The sequence below is a fragment of the Mus caroli genome, unplaced genomic scaffold (genome assembly GCF_978045245.1).
Source record: "Mus caroli unplaced genomic scaffold, Mus_caroli_1 scaffold_3, whole genome shotgun sequence".
NCBI classification, from domain to species: Eukaryota; Metazoa; Chordata; class Mammalia; order Rodentia; family Muridae; genus Mus; species Mus caroli.
In genome coordinates, this window is record NW_028227258.1 from 81,028,798 (window position 1) to 81,052,601 (window position 23,804).

The window sequence follows — 23,804 nt, forward strand, 5'->3', positions numbered from 1 at the left end:
GTGTTTTGGAGAATTCACAAACAGTTATTAATTTAGAAAAGCATAGTACCAAAAGAATACTGAGACCACTGCTAATACTTATCAAGTAGACGCCTTCTACCAGCTATCTATTTGATGTTGAGGATAGCTGACAACATGCATTTGGATATTAGCATATATTTTCTCATAAATCACTTTGCTATTATTCCAGCTCTTTTTTGCTTCCTAGATTGGACATTGTGTCTAACACATGCTGAGTAACTGCTCCACTACTGAAGAAAACATCCCCAGCTTTACCTAATGCACAACTCTTTTCTTTAACAACTGCACTTATAAATAAATGATTGTTTCTTTGAATTGAATTTCAAAATAATAGAAAGAAAATTACAAAACTTTTAGTGAGAGAGAAGTCTGACATGTTCCAAACATTATTGATAGATTTTAAAATATAATGGAATATAAATACACTCGACAAAAAAAATCAAAACCAACATTTTATATAGTATTAGATTTAAAGACAAATTTGTTAATAAAAAATATATATAGACTGAGTATAGTTATGAATCTTCCCCTAAGGAATGTAACAACATTTGTCAGCTTCATTTTTCTCACAAAAATAAGAAACTAAGATCCTTTAAAATGGCAATATACACTCAGTGTTGAAGAATTCCTGGCCCAGAGCTACCACTCAAGGAAGCTTGCTCCTGATCTATGCAACATCATTGCCCACCTCCATAAGCTTATACTTTTAAGATAGCCTGGAGAATTTAACAGCATCAAAAAGAAAATGTTCACTAACAAAAGACAATTGTTATATAGGCTCAAGGCTGCCATTACTCATTACAGGAGTTTAGAAGGATGGAAGTTGGGGTCCATATTGACGTGGCAAGAGTAGACACAGTTAAGTAGAGTAGACCTAAGTAAAATTTTATAAATCACTGTTTAAAGAGTTTTTTTTAAACCATTTCTATAACAAAACTGGACAGAAAACAAAGTTCCTACTTGGGGAATTCTGTTCTGTTTGGGGAAGCAAACCTGTCCAACGGGTTTTCTACCACTGCTTACAGAGATGTGTAAGTGTGATAGAAGGAGGAAGGATCATTTCCTTGGGCTCAGGATTCATAAATCAGATGGTAAAATCTCTAATGAAAGTGTACCGTGAAGGGCCGGAAGAGCAAGGTCAATTTTACAGGGCTAGCTTAGGATCCCTTTACAAAGGACTTAATATCTGGGCTGTGAATGTGTGCTGATTGCCTGACCTGGACTGAGAAGGGAAGGAAGTGGAGATGCCTACTAGCAAGAAGCACAATAGATAGGTAATACAAGAGGGAAGGGGCCAGGCATGGTCAACTGTGAATAGAGGATGGCAAACAAAGAAAATAACACAGACCAACCTGGAAAAAAAATCAGTGTAGGCCAATACTGATTTTGGTATTTCAGAGTTGGCTGTCAAAATTTTACTTGCCATACAAGATCATAAACAGAGGTGGGCACAGCATTAATAGGGTCTATTCGTCCTTAAAATATTCAATTCAATACATTAGATGTTTTCATACATACGAGTCCCTAGTTTCCTTTTAAATTTTAAGATCTGGTAATTGTTACTCTGATGTGATTCACAAAGGCTTCAGAACGGTGTCATTTCCAGGTCATGAAGTGTTCATGTTCACTTCATTGTCTTTCCCCTCACACCTGTAGGCCAGGCACACAGTAAAGGCTTGATAGGCACACGTGGAGTGAATAGGCGAATGTGCACTTGAACCTCACAGTGACTGAAGTTAGAGATGGATGGAAATAGCCGTAGAGTTGTGCTGTTTTAACAGTCTTAGAACCCTGGATCTGCTCTCCATACATTCTACATATGCAGTTCTCATGTACTTGTACTAATGGACACAGTTGTGCATCTGGGTTTGTAATCCCTGTCATATATACAGCAGAGTCAATGAGAGAGTAGCAGACACACCGTCATCTCCTATCTGAGAAGTCTGAAGAAATATTTCAGGTGTGAGCATGAAGCAAGGGGTCTTTACACAGCAACCTACAAGGAAGAGAAAATCTGGGTGCAATCTTGAAGCAGTAGCACAACAACTGAGGAGAGTGGGAAGAAAGACTTCTCACCAGAAGCAGACAGAAGGAGAAGCAGCCAGCAGTACAAAGTCTCAAAGAAGTTCAAAATGGATTAGACAACCACAAGCCATTTTCAACAAGTAAACTGGGAAGCAGTGTGTTCAAGAGTTTCTTGGGACCATTTTCAAAATGACTATTAAAATGTTAGATAGAATACATTATAAGGAAAAAATATAACAATTCCTGTAGCTACTTTCATTATAGCTAATCTTCATTTATGCTCAAAAATAAACAGCATATAGGCCTACTTGATTGCCAGTTTCCTTTAAAACACTTTGAAGGGTTTTCCTAAAGCACAAGAAAACACTGTGGCTATAAATGTTAAGGCCTTATACTGAACTATGTCTAGGGATGCATACTCTTCTAGCATAGGTGCAGCAAGTGTTAGGCTGATACCCAACACAGTAATATCAAACAATGAAGTCTGAATTTGAGCCCTGTCTAATTTACATATTGATGCAGAACTCACGGCTATGCAGATTAGAGAAGGGTGTCCAGTCCATTCTGGTTTCATGAAGGTTTTCTAATGAATTTGGTGTCAGATTTAAAACACATTCTGGATTTATGGCCAGATATTGGTCGTTCACCGTGCCCTGTTTAGACACATCAGTAGTTCTGTTCACCAGTTTTGTTTTGTTTTATTTTTAAGGAGCTATGGAGTTTTCCACTTTGTGAGAAAGAAAGAAATATCTAAAATGTATACTCTATCTAGGAAACAGAAAATTTAAACTACTAGTTGTTTCATAGCAAATTAGGCACTTCAAGTTTTTGAGCCCCACAGCTATTATTATACAATAATATAATTTGGAAATTTATCCAATTATTGTAACTTTCACAGTCCTACCTAATAATTGGTGAGGCATATAGGAAGCTTAAGAATATCAATAGAACAATTACTTATTAAGGTTTACATTTTCCTCTTTGTACAAAAAGGCCACTATCAACACACTTTTGTTTAAAAACTTGCACTGAAGGTCAAGGTAGACAGATTAGGGATGAAGATGTTGCTCAGTAGCAAAGCACTTGACTATCTTGTACTAGGTCCTGAGTTCAATCTCCCAGCACCACAAAAATTTTTTAAAAAAATGAAATAAAGATCAAAACAGAATAAAATAGAACAGGCAGTGGGTGGGTGGGGGCATACCTGAAATGTATGTGCCTATCTCACTATTCAAATCTTATCAGACTACAGAGGACAAAAGACAAAAAAGGAAAATACCATTGACATGAGGTTCAATATTTGCTTTCAATCTACAGAGTCCATTCAGTGGTTTTGGAAAAAAGATAATGCACTTTAACCCATTTATTTTCTCTAATGATTCACATGTTATGTTTCTCGCTTTGTTTCCTCTGATGCCATCAGCAGAATAAGGGATTCATAAAGGGAGACAATTTATGAATGTTTACTAACAAAGTTTAAAACCTCATGAAGGAAAGGAAGAGAGAAACTAGTGAGAAAACTGTAACTCCAGGTCATGGTAAAAGGGAGTGGGAACTGATTAAAGCATGCCATGCATGCACGCTCAGGTGACCATACTGGAGACACAGTAATCCTTACAATATACTCCCAGGTATTAATTTTCAAGGTGAACAATTGCCAGCACCACTATTTAAAGGATTTACTAAGCATGAGCCAATCAAACATCATGTTCTCAGAGCAACATGATGCAGCACACACAGTGCAAAGAGGCTGGTGACAGTCACTCCCCCTCTCTACCATTCTCCCAGGACCCCGGGAGGATTTATATTCTTTTATGTTTAATAAACAAGGCTAATGTTGTAGGTAGAATTTTTGTTTTCCTGTGGGAATGTAGGAAGTGTGAGGATATGGGAGCTGTTTTCTTACTCCTAAGAATGTAAGAAGTATACCAGAGAAATAAATTCAGTCGTAAACACAATTGTCAGACACCCAGCTTCTTTCAACAAAAATAAACCAACCTTGCAGAACAGGCCGTCTCTAGTTCCTACTGAATAAAACTCTGTCAGTTAAACCGCCCCATCAGTCTGACAGTGGTGAGAAAAGATGCCAAGTGCATGTGGATTACAGAAAGCCTGGCTCTGCAAGTGTCAACTGGTTCAGGAGCAGGTTGGGATAGGTAATACGAATAATAAGATGACAATTACTGTACAGAACTTATCGGCTTATGTCTTTGCTATCCACACACAAACAGAATCTTAAGATTGCCATTCAAATACCTGTTGTCCTTCTAGACACCAATCAATACTGAAAATACTTTGAAATAACTATCATATTTATTAGGTGACTATAATATGTTAGGCAAGTTTTTAGGTGCTTCTGAATATTTTCTCAATAGACCCTCTTAGCAAATGAAAGTGGAAATTTCTAATTATACCCAGTTATGGGTTACTAAATATACAGAAGCTAAGTAATTTGGCTAAGTTTACAAAATAAATAATTATAAAGTTATAGCTTTAATTTTGAAAGCCAAACCTCAGAATCCAAGGACTTAGAGGCTAAGACCTACTATAGTCACTATACTTAAGATATATCTCTATAATTAAATTTATTTTATTTTCTTGTGTAACTACAGAAAAATATAGGTCTCTGGTCAAAAAACGACTATGAAATCATGTTTTAAGCATTAGAAAACACAGACTGTAACAAATGAAATTGAACATAGAGCTTGATAAGTCTAGATTGTTTATTATTACTAACTTGGTACTATTTATTATCAGCAACTCTTTGACAATTTTAAAACATTATGGGTGCCAAGCATACAATTATATGTCCCACAACAAACAACAAATGATTGGGAGATTCTCATGGAAACGGGAGAGCTCGCCCTATGAGAGGTGGCTCAAGTTGTTAAGGTGTGAGGTAAAGATTTTAAAGTAATTCTTATCACTAAATAAAAATAATGCAACTGTATAGGCCACTAATACAACTTACAAAAAAAAGAACAAGGACAAGACAAGGGGGAAAAGCAGAAATTATTAGAAGTAAAAATTTTTTAAGAGGTATAAGCAAACAAAATAAGTATTCATAATTTTAAGAAATTGACAGAAAGAGAATAATGAAAGAAAAAAGTTGGAAAGAAAGTTAGAAAGGAAGAAAGACAGAAAGGAAGGAAGGAAGGAAGGAAGGAAGGAAGGAAGGAAGGAAGGAAGGAAGGAAGGAGGGAGGGAAGGAAGGAAGAAAGAAAGAAAGAAAGAAAGAAAGAAAGAAAGAAAGAAAGAAAGAAAGAAAGAAAGGAAGGAAGAAAGGAAGAAAGGAAGAAAGGAAGAAGGAAAGAAAAGAAAGGAATAAGGAGAAAGAACAATAGACACAGACAAGAACCATGCAGAAAATATAATTACAGTTAAAATTTTTATAATTTATTACATTTTTCTCTAAATATATTTGGAAAATTGTATAAAATAATAGATAAAATATGAATTATCAACTTGGTAATAGCAAATTTAAAGTAAACAATAATTCTTACATTGAAAAGTTGGTCAATATTTATCAGTATAAAAATGAAATAAAATGTGGGACCTTATTAAGCTATAAACAAATGCATAACACCAATTTTTCATAAATAATTGCAAAACATTGAATGATAAGCATCCCAATTAATATGATAATCTTCCCTAATCCTTGTATTGAATTCTCTGAAGTGGCAATATTTAGCCTTCAGAAATATGACTCATTTCACTCAGATAGGTAATTGCTACCTATTAGCCATTAGTAGATTATATGATTACTGTAATTCACCCAGTATGAGCTTTGTCCATGAATAAAGAGGAATAAAAAATGATGCTCCATAAAATATTAAAAGGAATTACACCAGTATGATCATAGTAGTAAACTAATCACCAATATGGCTTAGTTAATTGGCTACTATAAATTGGAAGCAGAAGACTTCCAAATTTGCATGAAAAGTTTCCTAACAGAAAGCAGCCACATACATTGTTTGAAATGAAGCTAAGTTAATTATCACATTACAACAGAGTGAGGAGGTCTCATTACTATTTTGAAAATTTGGAGAAGGAGTTATAGATAAATGTGAAATCGAAGAAAGAAAATATAATAAGAACAGAGACAAATATCTTTGATTGCTGATAGACTTGAGTGTGGGTATATGCATGTGTGTGTGTGTGTGTGTGTGTGTGTGTGTGTGTATGTGTGCACCTGTGTGAGACCACGATTTAATTTTGGGTGTCCTCCTCAGGAGTCCTGCACATTTCCTTTGAAACAGGTTTCTCATTGTCCTGGAACTTCACTGTGGAGCTTAGAAGTTGATATGATGCCATCCTCAATGGATTCTCCATTTTAGTTTTTGAGTCAAGATCCCCTGCTGAAGCCAGTGGTTGCTGTTTCTGCTAGACTGCCTGTCCTGCAAGCCTGTGGCTACCCCTGCTATTTCCTTCCTGGCTATTAAAAGGATAAGTCACACCTGTTGTTTTCACTTCAGGTCTGGGCACTGAGCTGATCCTTACTATTGAAATGAAGCAATTTATAAGCAGAACCTTACCTACTCCCAGCTAATACATTTTGAGAACAGAATTCAGCAATTAGTACAGAGGACAAATTGCTCAGACCTGGAGCAACAAAAGGGAGTTATACTATGAATATAGGGGTGGTTCTGATGCTAAGGTCCTGTTCCCAAATTGGTTCTTGATCTGTCAGTTAAGAAGCCATGAGCCAATTGCTTGGCAAAAAGAATAGTCAGGATTTCCAGGTACCTGGAGGAAAAGAGTCAGATGTAAGGGAAGAAAGAGAGAGAGAGAGAACAAAGCAGTCATGTGAGGTCCTCAAAAAGAGTACTGGCCTGTGGCCACTCCTACATGCTGGTGGTCAGGGATACTTAGTAGGGACTAGATATATCTTAGCAAGTAAAGTTTAGGACAGATGTGAGGTGAGGAAATAAGAATATTATTAAGGATGATATTTCTAGGCAACAGAAAATAGGGCCCAACAATTGTGTTGAAGGCAAGTTGAAAAGGAATATCTGTGCTTGTGTCTTTTATCCATGGATTCAAGGGAAGCTGGATGGGAGCTGGTAGCAGGGCCTATTCCCAGAGCTTAGGCTGGGTAGCATAAAGCTGCACACAGTATATGGAGGTAACTGTTATACATCATTTATGTTGAGGTAGATCTAACAAGAACTGGTGTGGGATAAGGTAGACAGGAATCAAAATTTATTTGAAACATTGGGCTTTCAAAAGGGATTGGGACCTACAAAGATAATTCAGTAAAAAGGCTGGATACAGGATTAATAGACAAAGAGCAATATGCTATGCTTATGACTGAAGACTCAGAAACTCATAGGGGAAAAAATAGGTCACTACAGATGTCCTAATACAAAAAAAAAATACACTTAGCCAATATGAGTAAACACTTACTGTCTGAAAATATATATAACCCAATGACAAGAAGTCCTGGACTTATTTATATTTTTTTCAAAATCTTGATAAGTTTTCTAGAATTTTGTGTAACATAGTAAATTACCTTAACAGAGCAAAGATGGTGAGGCACATACAAGGAACCAGTGCTCCTTAAGTATCAGCTCCATCACCAGACAAAACTCAGCTGGTACTCTGACTCTGCCCATGGCCAGGATATAATAGGTTACTCATCAGGGTACTGCACAGTGAGTGTAAGCCATAGCCCTAAATGGCAACAGAGGGGGAACCGACTTCTCTAGTTTCCTCCAGTTGTCTTGAATTTAGAGAATCTAGAACAAGAATAGCATGGAGATAATTTCTCATAACAGTTGCTTCTCTTTTAATAAGAGACAGATAGACAGATTTATGGATCACTTTTTAAAAAATCTCTGAGTACTTTCTCTTGTTTCCTGGATTATCGATGTTATGCTTAGTGTGGGGCTGTAGAACAATGTGTAAAAAGCGTTCCTTCAAAGGCTGAAACTCTTCTGTCTAAGGTTGAACTGATCCTGAAATTCACAATTACCACTTGCTTCTACTTTCAGTGGAAGTTCACTTTGTATCTCTGTATTGTTAATGACAAGAAACCAAGGTTTGGCCGGGCGTGGTGGCGCACGCCTTTAATCCCAGCACTCGGGAGGCAAGGCAGGTGGATTTCTGAGTTCGAGGCCAGCCTGGTCTACAAAGTGAGTGCCAGGACAGCCAGGGCTGCACAGAGAAACCCTGTCTCGAAAAACCAAAAAAAAAAAAAAAAAAAAAAAGAAACCAAGGTTTGAACAGTAGTTATAAGTATCAATTCAAAGTGGGTCCCAAGAAAGAGAGCAGACCATGTTACTAATAAGATGAGGTGCGGCCAACTCAGAGTCCTCGCCTCTGAAGAGCATATCCTTAGACTGTGACACAGTCTAGCTGGTGATGAGTTTTGCAGAAGCATCTCATTAACACAGATTCTGTGAGGCACGAATATATCAACCACAACTAATACCAGTCTCTATCTGATACTTTTACACATGTGGTAACAACTCTATTGGCATTAATAACCTTAATTTGAGATGCTACTTTGAATGATACTATCATTACTATATCCTATAAGTGAGACTATAATTCTGCAGGTAAGAGCATTTGCTGCTTTTGAGAGGACTTAGATTCCCCGCATACACATCACGAGGTTCACAGGGCAGCTTATGACTCTAATTCCAGGGGCTAACAATCTCTTCTGACCTCTGTGGGCAACAGCAGGTGTGTGTTTCACATTCATACATATAGGCACTCAAAACAATCTAAAAATGATAAAATTGACTTTTCTGTCATAGCCCATCTTCACTGGATGAAGGGAACCCAAAGAGACCGAAATCAACAAAAGGGAATTGATGTGCATACAGTCGTCACACTGTCTGGAAGCACAAGTCTTGACATAGGACAATAATTGATCCTTTTAGTAAAGGACTTGGATCTCAGAAGGCAGATAAACAAAAATCCTTAATTCTACTCACAAGAAAAGCAAAGTAATAGGTTTTATTTTATTTTGCTTTCCTTTTGGTGTGTTTTTTGGGTTTACTACATGGTTTTGTTTACTAGGACAAGGGACTAAGCCGATATGTGGTATTCTGTTCTTGAACCCAATGATTGAATAAGGAGGAGTTAGTCTTTTAATGTTTTCATTTCCAAAGAAAGGAAACAAAACAGACAGCTTTATCTCAAAGGAGCCGGTCTGGTCATCAGGTGACGTGATCAGGGCTGTAAGTCCAGCTAAGGAGATTACTTCATATTTGATGGTGTGAAAAGAGAAATGAGAAACACCAGGCTCAGTGCCCACTTGGATAATTCACCCCCTAGGCAAGATCCCGAGGCAGGGATTATCTGCAATACTTTTATTTTATTTTCGTCTTGGACAATTTGAAATATGCTTTCCTTTTGGCTATTTCGTCTCTGTGTTACCCTTTCAAGGTGCTTTTATAGCAGACTCCACCACAGCCTTTTACAGGTCCACACACTGCAAAGAACCCTAGCAGGTTTAACAGTTTCCCATACATTGCCGCATTCCCCTTTTTTGTTCCAGCTGATTTCTCTCAGAATTTCCCCCCTGTAGAAGAGAGAAGGTAGTTTTAAAATAAATTTGTGATTATCTTATGAGTTCTATTCATATATTTATAAATTTATATCTCCCCACTTATTCTATGGTTCTAAATTTCCCTTTGGAAATACCCGGAACCAATGATATATTTCACTTCTGAATATCTCTTCCTTTCTCTCTCCCTATCTCTCTCCCCATCTCTCTGTCTCTCTGTGTGTGTCTGTCTGTCTGTCTGTCTCTCTCTCTCCATTTTATCTATCTATCTAAGCATTAGTTAGTTAATACGTTAGTTATAAGTATGAATTCCAAAGCCCTTTGCTGTGGGACAGCCTTCCATCAGTAACACTTCACTGATTTTTATAGAAGCAAATAGAAACTGAACTCTCATGTTTCAGATATGTATCTGAAAAAGCTGTGCTAATTATCATATGCTCAGTTAAAGCTAAGGGACAATAAATGGCTATTTTTAACAACTTATGTACGGTATTTTCAATTGTTAAACTGTTTATATTTTCATTTAACCTAGAGGTTACAATGCAGAAGTTGAAACTGCAGTCTTAAAGAGATAATATATACTTTGGGGACAATATCTTCCTGACTCCTGTTTGATTGGCTGTTTATCATCACCATGTGAACATTAAAAGGGTCCACAGGGACAGAAGTAAGACATATACAACAGCTCCCTCTTATCCTTCAGACTTCAGTCAGAGAAACTATGAAATTTTGCAGACAGCTTTCTTTCTACTTTAGGGATTTTGGGCAACTGAGTCATTGTGGGTTACTTAAGCCTTTAGTCACTAGGAACCTCAACCTGGGCGAGACAGCACATTTCGCCAGATGGTAAATATGACCACATCTTTTGGTACAGTGATTCCAGCAATAATGGCCCTGTCATAGGTCAAACACTTTATGTCACCAGATTTATTACTCAGGGTTTCCAAGCCACACAACAGTACATTTCATTGGATATATGTAGAAAAATGCCTAGGAGTAACTTTCAGGGATTACACACCAATATTTGAAAGTTGTATATGAAGTCCCCTAATGTAGGATCACCTTTCCACTTTATTTGATACACTTCCACTTCTTCAGACTTTAGCTGAATAGAAGCTCCTGGGGGGAGCGCCATCTGGGAGCCCAGAGGCAGAGGCAGTGACGTCTTTGCAGCATGGTCTATACCACACCCATCAGAATTTTGAATTTTATTTTTTCATGAACATGCCTTTGCTATTCAATGGTTTCTGGAGATCAAAGAAGCTCTGAATACTCTTTGGATCCCTGATACATACCATGATATTTGGTTGATGCATAACAGGTACATGACTGCTAGCTAAATAAAAGAATGGGTGGGTGAGTGTAGGTAAAGATAAGGAAACAGATTAATAAACAAATATCAGGAGATGGAGTTGGCAAAAACACAAATTTATATACTCTCTTCAAATAGAAATAGCTCTTATTTTTTCTCTTAAATATTTTATTATTGTATTCACTCCAATTCACATTAAATACAAGCTAACAGATTTTTTTTTCATTTGTAACTCCACATGGCTTTTAAAATGAGGGTACTAGACTTTGTTTGGAGAAATGAATTGGATGTAATATTCTGGAATGAATTTTCATCCTAGTAGTCATCCATTTCTCATTCACTCACAATCACCATGGTGACCACTGAGCTTTGTGTACATGTCTCCCACTCTGACTTAACACTAGATGTGAAACTTGGTATACTTGAATCTTAGGATCTAGCTTTCTCTATCTTTATATGACTCTAAGACAGTACATTATCAGACTGTACTGGACAGACAACTAACTAAGAACACACTTATGCATACACATCCTACCTAGGTAGTCTTTACTGGACACAGAACTGAGAAGGGAGTGTTAATTACATATTCACAAGTGTCTGAAATCTTGTATTAGTGGCTAATCATTTTCTCGGACTAAGTAATTTGCTTTTGGGGAAGTAACTATAGAGACTGAAGTTAAATGTTTGATATACCTTGACTGATATTAAAATAAGAGATGAAGGAATTATGAAGTATGTGACTAATATCTAACCTTCTTGATACAGATGCTAGAAAGTGTTACTTCAAATGGTTTTTATTTAAAATATTTTGTCTATGTCCCCCCCCCATACATAAGAATCTCACAATCTGAAGTCCTTATCAGCTTACTACAGATCACATCAGTAGACCTTTATATGACCTCTAAAACCAACTTCTCTTGCACACCCCTTGTGCTGGCTTGAAGAGGTGCGGTCTTCATAGACTCATGTGTTTGGATGCTTGGCCCAGAAGGAATGGTACTATTAAGAAGTGTGGCCTTGTTTGAGGAACTTTATATTTTGGGGATAGGCTTTGAGGTCTCTTACATACTCATGCCACTCCCAGAATGACACAGTCTCTTTCTGATGCCTTCAGATGAAAATATTGAACTCTCAGCTCTTTCTCCAAAGAAAGAGCTTGCTTTTCTTGCTGCCTGCTTGCTGCCATGCTCCCCACCATAACTAACCCTCTGAAAGTCTAAGTTAGACCCAACTAAATGTTTTCCTTTATAATAGTTTCTGTGGTCATAATGTCTCTTCGTAGCAATAAAACCTTAACTAAGACACATCCCAACATGAATCAGGGCTCACCTCCCTAAACAACAAGCCTTAACTGATCATGCTGCCTTCTGAAAATATAGACCAGGGTGTTGATCACACATATTTTCTTTTAAGTCTGGATCTATAGGATAATCTCTTTATTGATAATGCCTTGCATTTCTTTCTGGTCTCAACACTGATATTTTCCAGGAGCCTGTAATTGAGCAACTCAATAATAGGTTGAGGGAGGGTGCCAAGAATATGTTGAGTCACTTCTAAAAGTCATATCCTAGTAAGGGAAATTCATCAAGGTAAAAGTCAAATGTGAATTTTCTTTGCAGCCAGCCTCCTGATTAGGCCAATAAGTATTTCTCAGAAGAGAGAAGCATATTCGTGTTTATTGCTTGCCACTCAAGCTTGCCTACACTCCCTATGTGTGAAATAAGCAAACCTTTTGAGATTGCATATGTGTTCACACTTCTATACTATCAATCATCTCACCATTATAAAATATCTGAGCCAAACTACTTGTAGAAGAGAAGGGTTACTTAGACTCTCAATATTGGAGCTTTCGATCCATGAATAATCATGCATCATATGTCCAGACTATATTGTGGCAAAATATCATGGAGGAATAGAGTCCAGCAAAAAAATATCTTGCACCATAAACTAAAGAAGGACTACAGAGGATGGGCTGGAGACACACAATCCCCTTTGAAAGCAGACCAATATCCTAATGACCTCCTATTAAACCCTACCTTCAGAGGTTCTACTATCTCCCAGCAATGTCATTGTGGCTATTAAACCTTAAGTATAAATGGAGGACAGTCAACATCCAAATCAGAGAATACACTTTCACATCCAAAAGATGCCATATACTTCATATACTTTGTAGTACATTCAGTCTCTGCAAGACACCATTTACTTTATACTCATTTGATTCTGCTTTCGTTTGACAGTTGACCAGAAATTAATATTTCTCAGATGACAGAAGCACATGCATGCTTCTTGCCTGCCACTCAAGCTTACATACACTCCCTAAGTGTGCAATAAGCATATACTAACTCTGATGTAGAACGATGACTTCCACACAACCGTCCTGCAGCACAAACTGGAACATAACTGACTGTATGTCGATTGAAAATGATTGAAAAATCGTAAGTCTATATTAAAGGGTTGAGCATGTAGTGATATCCTCCAAACATGTACCCACATCAAGGTCATGTTGACCCACTAGAAAGACAATTATTCAAATCATGAGAGCTCATTAGTAGATAATCCATAGTCTCTAACAAGGTGTTCTTTTTTATGTAGTTCTGTGATCAAGAGAGAAAATGGAATAGATTTTGTTTACCATGGCGAATGCTGAAATAGTTATAATGAACATGTAGAGGAATTACAGATTTATCACCATTATTTATTATTGCCATATTATTGATTATTATGTAATGATATGCATATGCCACAAGAAGGAATTGGATCCCCTATATCTTAAGTTATAGCCTGTTTTCAGCTGCCATGTGGTTGCTGGAAACAAAGTCCAGGTCATCCTCTGCTTGAACAGTAACTGTCCTTAACTGCTTAGCCCCAGTAATTCTGTTGATATGTGTTACTACACTTACAGCTGAAACCATTCATGTTAGCTCTGCAAGCTCAGGCATCTTTCATCTCCCTTTTAGTCTGTATCCTCACTTGATGAGCAGGAAATGGCAAGACTACATGAAAGTCACCTCCATGTGGATTCTCAAAGCTCTTCCCACAGAATTAGAGAAGAGGCTGGGGCGGGGGCAGGAGAAGGGTTAACCAATGAATGTAAAAGAGAGCTTAGCAGGAAGAAGTTTTTGATATTTTCTTATACAGTAATGTGACCTTAGCCAACCATAACATAATGTATATTTCAACATAGACCGAAGAGGAATTTATAATTCATCTCACCACAGAGGAAAAAATAAATGTTTGATATGACAGATATGCTGAATGTCATAATTTGAACACCTCATTATGCACACATGTACCACAGTAGCCACTGCACCCATGCATGCATGTGACAATTTTTTTATGTTTATGATTTTTATGTATATGGGTGATTTGCCTCTATACATACATGAAAATATTATTGAATTAAAACTAATAGCAATCTCTCCCACCATAAACGACGGCTGAAAGTTCAGGATTGCTGTAGATAACTATCATAGTTTCTGAAACAGTGACCTTATAAGGGATAAGCACATCTGGTTGCCTTGGTTTCAATAATTCAGCTCCCAGAAAACTAACAGCATTAGAAAGTTGTACAATGTGCAAGCAGTTTCAACCTACACATGTTATATGTAATATTTTCCCTTTCTCCATCTCTCCTCTTATACTTCTATTTTTCTTTTTTTCTCTTTATATGTTACAGGAAATCTTAGCATATGCTTTTGGGTGTTTCTTTTCATCTTGGGAGAAATTCTTCATACTATGGACCTAAAGACAGATAAACAAGTATCTGAGGTTTAGGAAGCTTAATAGAGAAGGACCAGAGTCAGCAACCTGTTGTTAAATTACCGCAGACACTTTTTGGAAGTTCTTAATCAAGATAAATATTAGGGATACTGAGATTAGAGAATTTTTTTCTCCTCAAAAATCACTATAATAACATACAGCACAGGCCTCATTTCCACTGAGATTAACCCCAATGGCTCAGCAAAAATAAGGCCTACCACAATCCCATGAAATAATTTTAGAAGCAATAAATTATGGTTCATTCCATTTACACAAATATTTTGATATCGTGAACTAGCTTGCTTATTCAAACTGACAAACTGAGAGGGAGGGTTACAGAGGGAGAGAACACACAGAGACTGTTTTTTCAGTCAGCGTGAGCTTTCTGGTGAGAACTGAACAGGGGGCTAAATCAGCTGCCACCCGGGGCATTGATTTTGTCTTTCCACAGACTGGGAGGAAAGCTTACTTGCGGGCTGAAAATGTACCTAGTCATTTCCCAAGTTATCTGAAAAGCTATGGAGGTAACTTCTGAGGACAAAGAAGTTTCAAAATATGCTCAAGGTGACAGGTGAGAGGCTAGCATTTCATAAACATAAGCAGCATGCAGAGAGAGAGGAGTTTTTGGTTTCACTGGCTTGAGCCTGTGGTTTAAAGTTAGGGAAGGTACACACTGACTGTTCCCTGAGCAAAGGTGCATGGAGAGGAAACAATGCAATGGGGTTGTCACAGCAGATTCACTGAAAGGACATTTTTTTCCATGAGCTAACTCCAATGTGGAGTAGCTGTTAATTTAAACATTTTCCGTTTAAAAGCTAACACTGGATTAGAGAAAAACTCTAGTGCAAGGAATCATTCATGCATGAAACTGTTTAAGAAACCTGAGTAGTGTACTTTCAAATCTAGGCCTTTCAAAACATTTTTATAAAGATCTTTATCAGTTTCAAATCAGTTTAATAAAAATACTGTTAGTATCTTTTTATATTATTATATTCATATATAGCTATATATTCATATGTTATATATTATTGATATATTTAGGTACCTTATTATATGTAAAATCTTCAAAAGGATAAACAACAAAAATATAACAACAGAAATCTACTCAGTACTAGAACTGCATCCTCTATGCAAATACTGTATTCTAATTTACATCTAATAGATGTAATACTAATATTATATCTTCTAATTCAATATTGTATATTGATAGAGCTGGGTGCATTCAGGATGTAGAGTGCTTCCTTAACAGATGATCCTAGTCAGTATTCCATTGCTGTGAAGAGACACTATGACCACAGCAACTCTTAGAAAGGAAATCATTTAATACAGGCTTTCTTATAGTTTCAGAGGTTTAGTCCATTTTCATCATGGCAGGGAGCATGTTGCTGCTACACAGGTAAATTTGGTGCTGGAGAAGTAGCTGGGAGTTCTCCATCCAGATCTACAGGCAGCAGGAAGAAAGAGATTCTGGACCTGGCTTGAGCTTTTGAAAGCCTCAATGCCCAAGCCCAGTGACATACTTCCTCCAACAAGGCCACACCTCCTAATCCATCTCAAGTAGTGCCACTCCCTGATGACTGAGGATTCCTATCTATAAGCCTATGATGGCAGAGACATTCTTATTCAAACCCTCACACATATGTAAGATTCTGTTTCCATTCACAATACCATAAAACAACAGCCAAATCATGAATATCATGATCAAACAAGCAAAGCGCTTTAACCAAAACCATCCCTGTAACAGCAAGTGACTTAAGTGATTCTGATACAGGGCAGGCATCCTTAGTGGGCTGTGCTACCAAGAAATTAAATTCTTCCATGCAAACAGTCTATCAACTGCACTGAATCAAAGTCCAAGAACTCAATATGGTGAATGGAACTAACCTTTTCATCTTCTAAAACAGCTGCTCCCAGGAGTAGGTGCTGAAAAGTGCATTCAGGATTTGACCCTGATTCTGATGAAACAATCACCTTTTCTCAGGCGCTGAAATGTTCTCTTAAATCCTAGTAACCTTATCAGGACTAGTAACATAATCTCTGTGTACTAATTACCTATGTGAGGTCCTCATAAAAACCAAAGATTACCATGGAGCAACCACACTAACTTAAGAAGGTACATACTTAGTATAACTGACAATTAAAAGATATATTCCCTATTGGGCAAATGTCAGCATCTCCATAGAGAAAGACAACACTACATTGTCTACTATTTTTATACTCTCAAACCATTTTCACAGAGAGTTCTGGCTAGGGGAAAAAGGACATCTGGCCACCTGGCCTCCTTCACTGCCTGCATTTGAGTGTCTCTGAAGAAGGCAGGGCATGGCTTATACAAGCATCTACCATGACCAACACTCAATTTCAATAAATCTTAGGCAAGCCATATCCACCATATATCACTTCATTAGAACATTGCACAAAGCTTGTCCTTTGAAGTGAATTAATGAAATGTTACTTTTAAATGAGGCTTTTCCTATGACATTTTACTCTCATAGTTTTGATCTGATCATGAATGCTGTCTTTAATTTCATGTCCAGATTACAATAGAAAGCTTTTTGTTTTCAATATTTATTTTTCTGCTGACACACAGTATCTGTGCTTTTAAGAAGGGCATCATTGTAATGTGACTCACAATTGCAGGGTGGGATAGTGGTATTTCTATCAACCAAATATGAGCACATGTGTGTCAGGTATGGAACACAACTTTGAATTGTTCTCCAGTTGCTGAACCCTTTGGAGGCTACCCAAACAATGAAGGTTATTGTTAATTTAGATTATTTTTAAAAGTTAAAATACCATATTCTTAAACAATGTACTATGATTATATTACCTCAGCTACCCTCTATCATGGCTCCACTCCTGTCAACTTATCCTTTTCTCTGCTGCTCCACAAATATTCATATGCTCCCCCAACTTTCTTTTTTCCTTCTTTCCTTCCTAGACAGCGGAGCCAAGGCTATGGCTGCTGGACATGCTGATCATCTCTGCTGGCACTCTGGTTTCCTGGTCTTAGGGAACTCCTATCTTCCACTGGGTGATATCCAAAGCACTTCCACAGCATTCACTTCAAAATACTGCTGTACATTTGTTATTTCGGCACTTCTGTGTAGGGGAGGAGAGTTGGATACAACTATTCAGCCATATTGAAATCTTTCCAGGTTTCCTGTTGTTTGGTTACTAGTTGTCAGTCTTGCTGACTGCTGCCTCTCACTCACAGAGCAGTGAGCGGGTGCTCACCATAACAGGGCTGTCCCTGAAGGAAGCACCGGTGAGAAGGTGGTGTCCTCATCCTGCCTGTGGAAGGATGAAGATGAATGGAAGATGAATCTGGGATGAGGCACTTCCACCCACATCTCTCACAACCAATCAACTGCAGTGAATGAAGGGACCCTCTGTCGTGCATGTCCCTCTTTCCATTTAACCTTCATTTATTTATTCTGTCAGTTTTCAGAGAAGAAAATCAAATAAACCCATCAAAGAATCAGAAAAAAATATCTACACCAGCATCTGCCTGTGTTATAAAAGGCTGCAAAGGCAGCCTTTTACTGAGAGACTAACTTAATTAAAGGGGAGCCTTTTCCATTAAGGCAGGTGAGACTTCAATGAAATCTAGCATCCCAGCAGTCAGTAATTTAATAAGCTGGTCTAGGTGACACATGTGTGTTATACATGAGCTTCTAAGGTAACTGAGCAGATACATTCCTAATGACCGTAGTTCCATCCCTTGGAGCCACATGGCAGAAGGGGAGAACCAACCCTGCAATGTTGTTTTCTGACCTCCACATGTGCTGAAGCAAGTGCACATGCATACACACACACACACACAGAATAAATGTTAAGGAAAATGTGCTATTTGATAGCTCATATGGCAAAATGAAGTGAATGCTCTAATATTGGAGATGTAATTACACACAGCATGGAAAGAGAAGCTGGGATACAAAGGTTGCTGCAGTGTTCCATGGTAAAATTTACTCCTTCCAAAGTCCTTCTTAGTAAGTACTGAGCAATGATCTGTAGCTTCCTTAGCAAGCAATGATCTATTGCTTGCTTAGCTTGTGCTTTCCTTCTAGGTAGAGAAGTCGGGTACATTGGTTAATCAGTCACACAAGGAAGCTTATTTACATTTCTTCAACCCTAGAGGTGGCTCTAGTATAAGCCGATATACCACTTGAATAGCCTGAATGAGTGGCTTCATCCTGACTCCCAGCAAGACAACTTAAAATAAGGGCATGTCACAATGGAAACTTCCTAGAACCCAGAACCTTGCAGTCTACAAATGATAAGGCTCTGCCTGGGTAATTAAAGAAAACTGGTCTTTGGCCAATGAATCCCATGGAAGGTTGGAAAGGAAGGCCACAAGCAGAAGGATAGGCTGGAAGATGAGAAAAAGATAAAGAAAAAAATATCAGACCCTAGTGACAGACAAATTCTGGGGTAGACGGATGGGAGAGTGGGTCATTACAGACACATATTTTTCTCTACTCCGAACGTTGATTTTGAACATTTCAAAACATAAAACCAAAACATTTCATTAGCCAAAGCATAGTCCTTTGATCTGAGCCTTATTCAGAAATCCACCCACCATTTTAAGTCCTCTGAGGAATGTTTTCTGTTTTGTTTTTGCTGTTTTTTTTTTAAACGACAAAACTACATTCTACAGAGGTCAAAGGATAACAAAGCTATAAATTATGCCACTGATCTAACTATCCTCAAAAGAGTTGTAGGGAAGGGCAACTGCACTCTGAAAGGAGCTTTATTCTGTGGCCAAAAGTACAGGTGGGAAATCAGTAACTGGAAATTTGAAAGCTGCATGGCAAAGCTATCTGCCCTCAGCATCAAGAAGAGACACTATTACACCTGCGCCATCTCCTCCTCTTTGAGTCGAGAGAAACTCAAATCACAGGGCATCATTTTGAATCGGGGAATGGCCATGGAACAGGAGCTTGCCAATCCCTAGCACAGGGTCCTGTTCCTGCTGCTTTAAGTTATTGGGCTGTAGTACTCAGCTCACACCCACCCTATCACAGCAAAATCCCTCCCAGAGCAATTACAAGAGAAGATTCTTTCCCCTTGGATTAATTGACATCTGAAAAGAATAGGGGATTCAGAAAGAAAGAAAAGCCATCTAGAGAGAGGTAGACAGAAGCAGAAGAGGGCAGCAGACTCCAGATCCTGTCATTTTGGCATCTGGATTAAAAACCATCACTAAACCTTCCCAAGGCATGATCCAAACTATTTGTATTGATTAGAAATTTCTCTGTCTGTTTGAAGTTCCAGTAGCACTCCTTGGATAGATCACATTGTCTTTCCAGTCATATCACCGACTAACTAGGGAAATGTACACGGTTACTGTGCAGCTCCCGCAGCGTGTCAGATGATTCCTAGACACTAAGCAATAAAAGCTCCAGGCTGTCCTGGTGTTTTCTTTCTGATTTCATAATGTAGGAGGCAGAGAAGGAACACCTTGACCTGGGATCATAGAACAACACATTCTCTGTGAATTGTATCTAATGAAGATGCTGCAATTGTTGACAATGTGCAAGTGGCTATTTTGTCTTGAAGCAAAAGATAACTTAGAAGTTAAACGGAAAACACTGGGTCTCTGTAGATTTTCACTGCACTCAAGTACATTGGGTAACCCAGTTCCCAGTGCACCAAAGGAAGAAATGCCAGTAAGGGAGAAAAATGTTTGGATTCTGGATCAATTGAGAAAGAATCTGGCAAAGTGCAATTATGGAGAATTACAACCTGTAAGTTTTGTGCTTTGAAAATCAAGACTGAAAATCCTGTGAGAACTCTGACCCCTGCACTCTGTCTTCTGATGCATTCATCCTCAGATCTGTTAGAAATCACTTCCTGCTGAAGGGGTCTGCAACCCTATAGGTGGAACTACAATATGAACCAACAAGTACCCCCAGAGCTTGTGTCTCTAGCTGCATATGTAGCAGAAGATGGCCTAGTCGGCCATCACTGGGAAGAGAGGCCCCTTGGTATTGCAAACTTTATATGTACAGGGGAACGCCAGGGCCAAGAAGTGGGAGTGGGTGGGTTGGGGAGCAGGGCGGAGGGAGGGTATAGGGAACTTTCAGGATAGCATTTGAGATGTATATAAAGAAATTCTCTACTAATAAATAAATAAATAAAAAGAAATCACTTCCTATAGACCAGCACACATCCCTCCATCAACAATAGACTTGTCTTCAGACAACATGAGCAAAGATACTCAGAGGCAGCTCAGGATCCAAGGCTTTTCACCTTAGCTAGACCTCAGCTAGCACTACAGACTCTTTATCAGTTATCTCCAAGACAACCCCCAATTCCTGCAAAACTCCTTATTCTCATATAGTGACTGCATTTCCCAAATTGGCAAACTGAGCTTTTACTTCTCCATCATGCAAACATCATTTTATTTTAAGTGTTATGGAGCAGGCCTTATTCGTATTGTATTCCTTGGTTGTTCTCAGAGAACCTGGTCTCCTACAGGTCAGTGTAGGACAATGTAAGTCTTTTTCTTTTCTTTTTTTCTTTTTTTTCTTTTTTTTTTTTTTTTTGACTGATAACACAGCATTATCCAGGCGGTACTCTTGCCTTCTCTTCTGCCTCACTGCTGCAGTGATTTGTTTCAGGAACTTGTGTGATTGGAATGCTTGTATCTTATCAACATTCCTGTGTTCATTTATAACTCCTAAGACCGTGATGGTAAGAAGGCAAAGTGCCTTGGGAGGTGTACTGGATGGTTTTGTGTGTCAACTTGACACAGCTGGAGTTATCACAGAGAAAGGAGCTTCAGTTGAGGAAATGCCTCCATGAGATCCACCTGTAAGGCATTTTCTCAATTAGTGATTAAGGGGGAGAGGCCCCTTGTGGGTGGGACCATCCCTGGGCTGGTAGTCTTGGGTTCTATAAGAGAGCAGGCTGAGCAAGCCAGGGGAAGCAAGCCAGTAAGGAACATCCCTCCATGACCTCTGCATCAGCTCCTGCTTCCTGACCTGCTTGAGTTCTAGTCCTGTTGGTGATTAATAGCAGTATGGAAATGTAAGCTGAATAATCCCTTTCCTCCCCAACTTGCTTCTTGGTCATGATGTTTGTGCAGGAAACCCTGACAAAGACAGGAGGTGATGGGGTAATGAGGCCATTGTTGTCTCAATAAAATTAAAATAAGCCCCTCATTCTTTGTGTCATGTGGGGAGAGAGGAAGAAGATTATACCTGTGTCCAGGTTGCCATCATCCCCAAGATCTAGTGGCACCTTAATTTTGTACTTTGTATCCAGAATGAGGAATAAAAGTCTGTCATTTATAAGCCACCTTTCTATGGCATTGTGTTACAGTGAGTAGAGATAATAACAAACAACTGCATGCCCCAGCACAGGATGTCTCCTATGACAAAATCCAGAGAGGTCAGGGATACTTCAGGCCATTCTGGCAGCCCCTGTGAAAACAAGCCAGTCACAGAGTTCTCAATGCATGTAGGGTCCAGTACAACAATCACTTTGTCTTCTAGCAGGGTGCCCACAGTGTACCTCCAGAGGTACTGCTTTGCCTGATTAATCTGTCCTTTGTGTGCAGTAACATAAAAACTGTAAGTAATGAGTTACAATACGCAGATTCTTAATCTTGGGCTCAGATCAAAGAGAAACTGTGCATAGAATATCTAAAAGGTTACATGAGATAGCTTTGGCTTTCTGCAGCATCAAAATAAATTTTTAAACCAAATATAAACTATTAATAGTTATAGCATTCATCCCCTCAGTCCTTTTAAGGAGTCTCAAACCAACATTTCACTTGGGAAGTCCTTACGGTGCACTTCAATGTCTCTGTGATCATTATCAGCCACATAAACAACTTTTCTTTGTTAAAGTTGTATGGTCACCAAAGAAGTCAAGCTTTTATTGTTTGCGTAAGGTTATATTGTCTTAAAATTTTTATACTGCACAACTTGCAATGGTTTTGGAGCTGATATGAAAAATCTATGGAACTCTCAAATGAAGAAGTCAGGGTGATACACGGAAAATGGATATTTGAGATTTGAGTTCTGCATGGCAAGTTTATTCTAACCACTTTATGTATAAATGATATTTATTTAGTTTTTAGCACAAATATCCAATTATGGCATTATTTAGAAAATGGACACAAAAGCAGTATAAACTCAACCCATTAAAGCAACAACTGTTCTGTCTATGTGCTGGGGAGGGTAGCATTTTATCATGTCTGTTTCATAGTCTCTTCCCAGATTGTGGACTATGTGAGGGCATAGTCATCTTCTTCTTACTGCTGTCATTATATTACCCAACACAGTGCTCAATAAATAGTTGTTGAATCTGGGAATAAACGAATGAGTAAATAATAAGGCCACATTAACTGTACTATAAACAGGAGGAAGACAAACAAAAGTCTAAAGGAAATGGTTTAATTTGGAGAAAGACTATACATTTTTGATCATATTAAATTCTAAATTTAAAAAAAATCTGCTTAACTTAGCAAATTTACTATTTCCAAACTCCATTATCTACTCTTCACAAGAGGTTTTCATGGGTTAGTTCAAGTATTCCTACTTTTAAAAGCGATGTGCAGTAATTTCAGTCAGATTTGTGCTTAACAAATCCTTTTTCAAATGTTGTCTGTTACCATCTTGCTTTCAGAAATTTATGGGCAATTTCTGAAATTGGTAATGGGATTATTTACAACAGAAAAGGAATAAAGAAATGTTAAAACAAACAAACAAACAAACCCCAAAGAACATTCTATTACAATCTTCCCCAGGTAACTACAGACTACATCTCTGTAATATCAAAGACAATGGAGGAGCAGGGTCCGTAAATGATACATTAAATATGAGTGTGTAGAGCTAAGGAACAGGATGGATGAATTGATAGGTGGATAGATAGACAGACAGACAGACAAGCAAAATGACAGAAAGAGTTGAAAAGAGAGAAACTGAAAAAGTATCTCCTGTTTACAGGAAGGCAGGTAGATTCATATATATGTACATATAATATGTGTCCTCTACCAGGAGTCATTGAGGGTGACCTTAGCTGAGATGCCTAACAGTGGGGCTATGGAACCTGAAGTGCCCACCTCTTGTGCCCATGCTGGACCCTCAATGGAAAGATAAGGACACTAAACTACCCACAAAATAATTTTCAGCCAAAATTTGTCCTGCCTAAAAGAAA

General features: G+C 38.1%; 1 protein-coding gene across 1 annotated transcript in view; it reads right to left on the reverse strand.

The window, feature by feature from the left end:
- Pdgfc (platelet derived growth factor C) overlaps positions 1 to 23,804 on the reverse strand; it is a 176,694-nt gene that overhangs the window by 41,117 nt on the left and 111,773 nt on the right. The gene's annotated exons all lie outside the window — the stretch shown is intronic.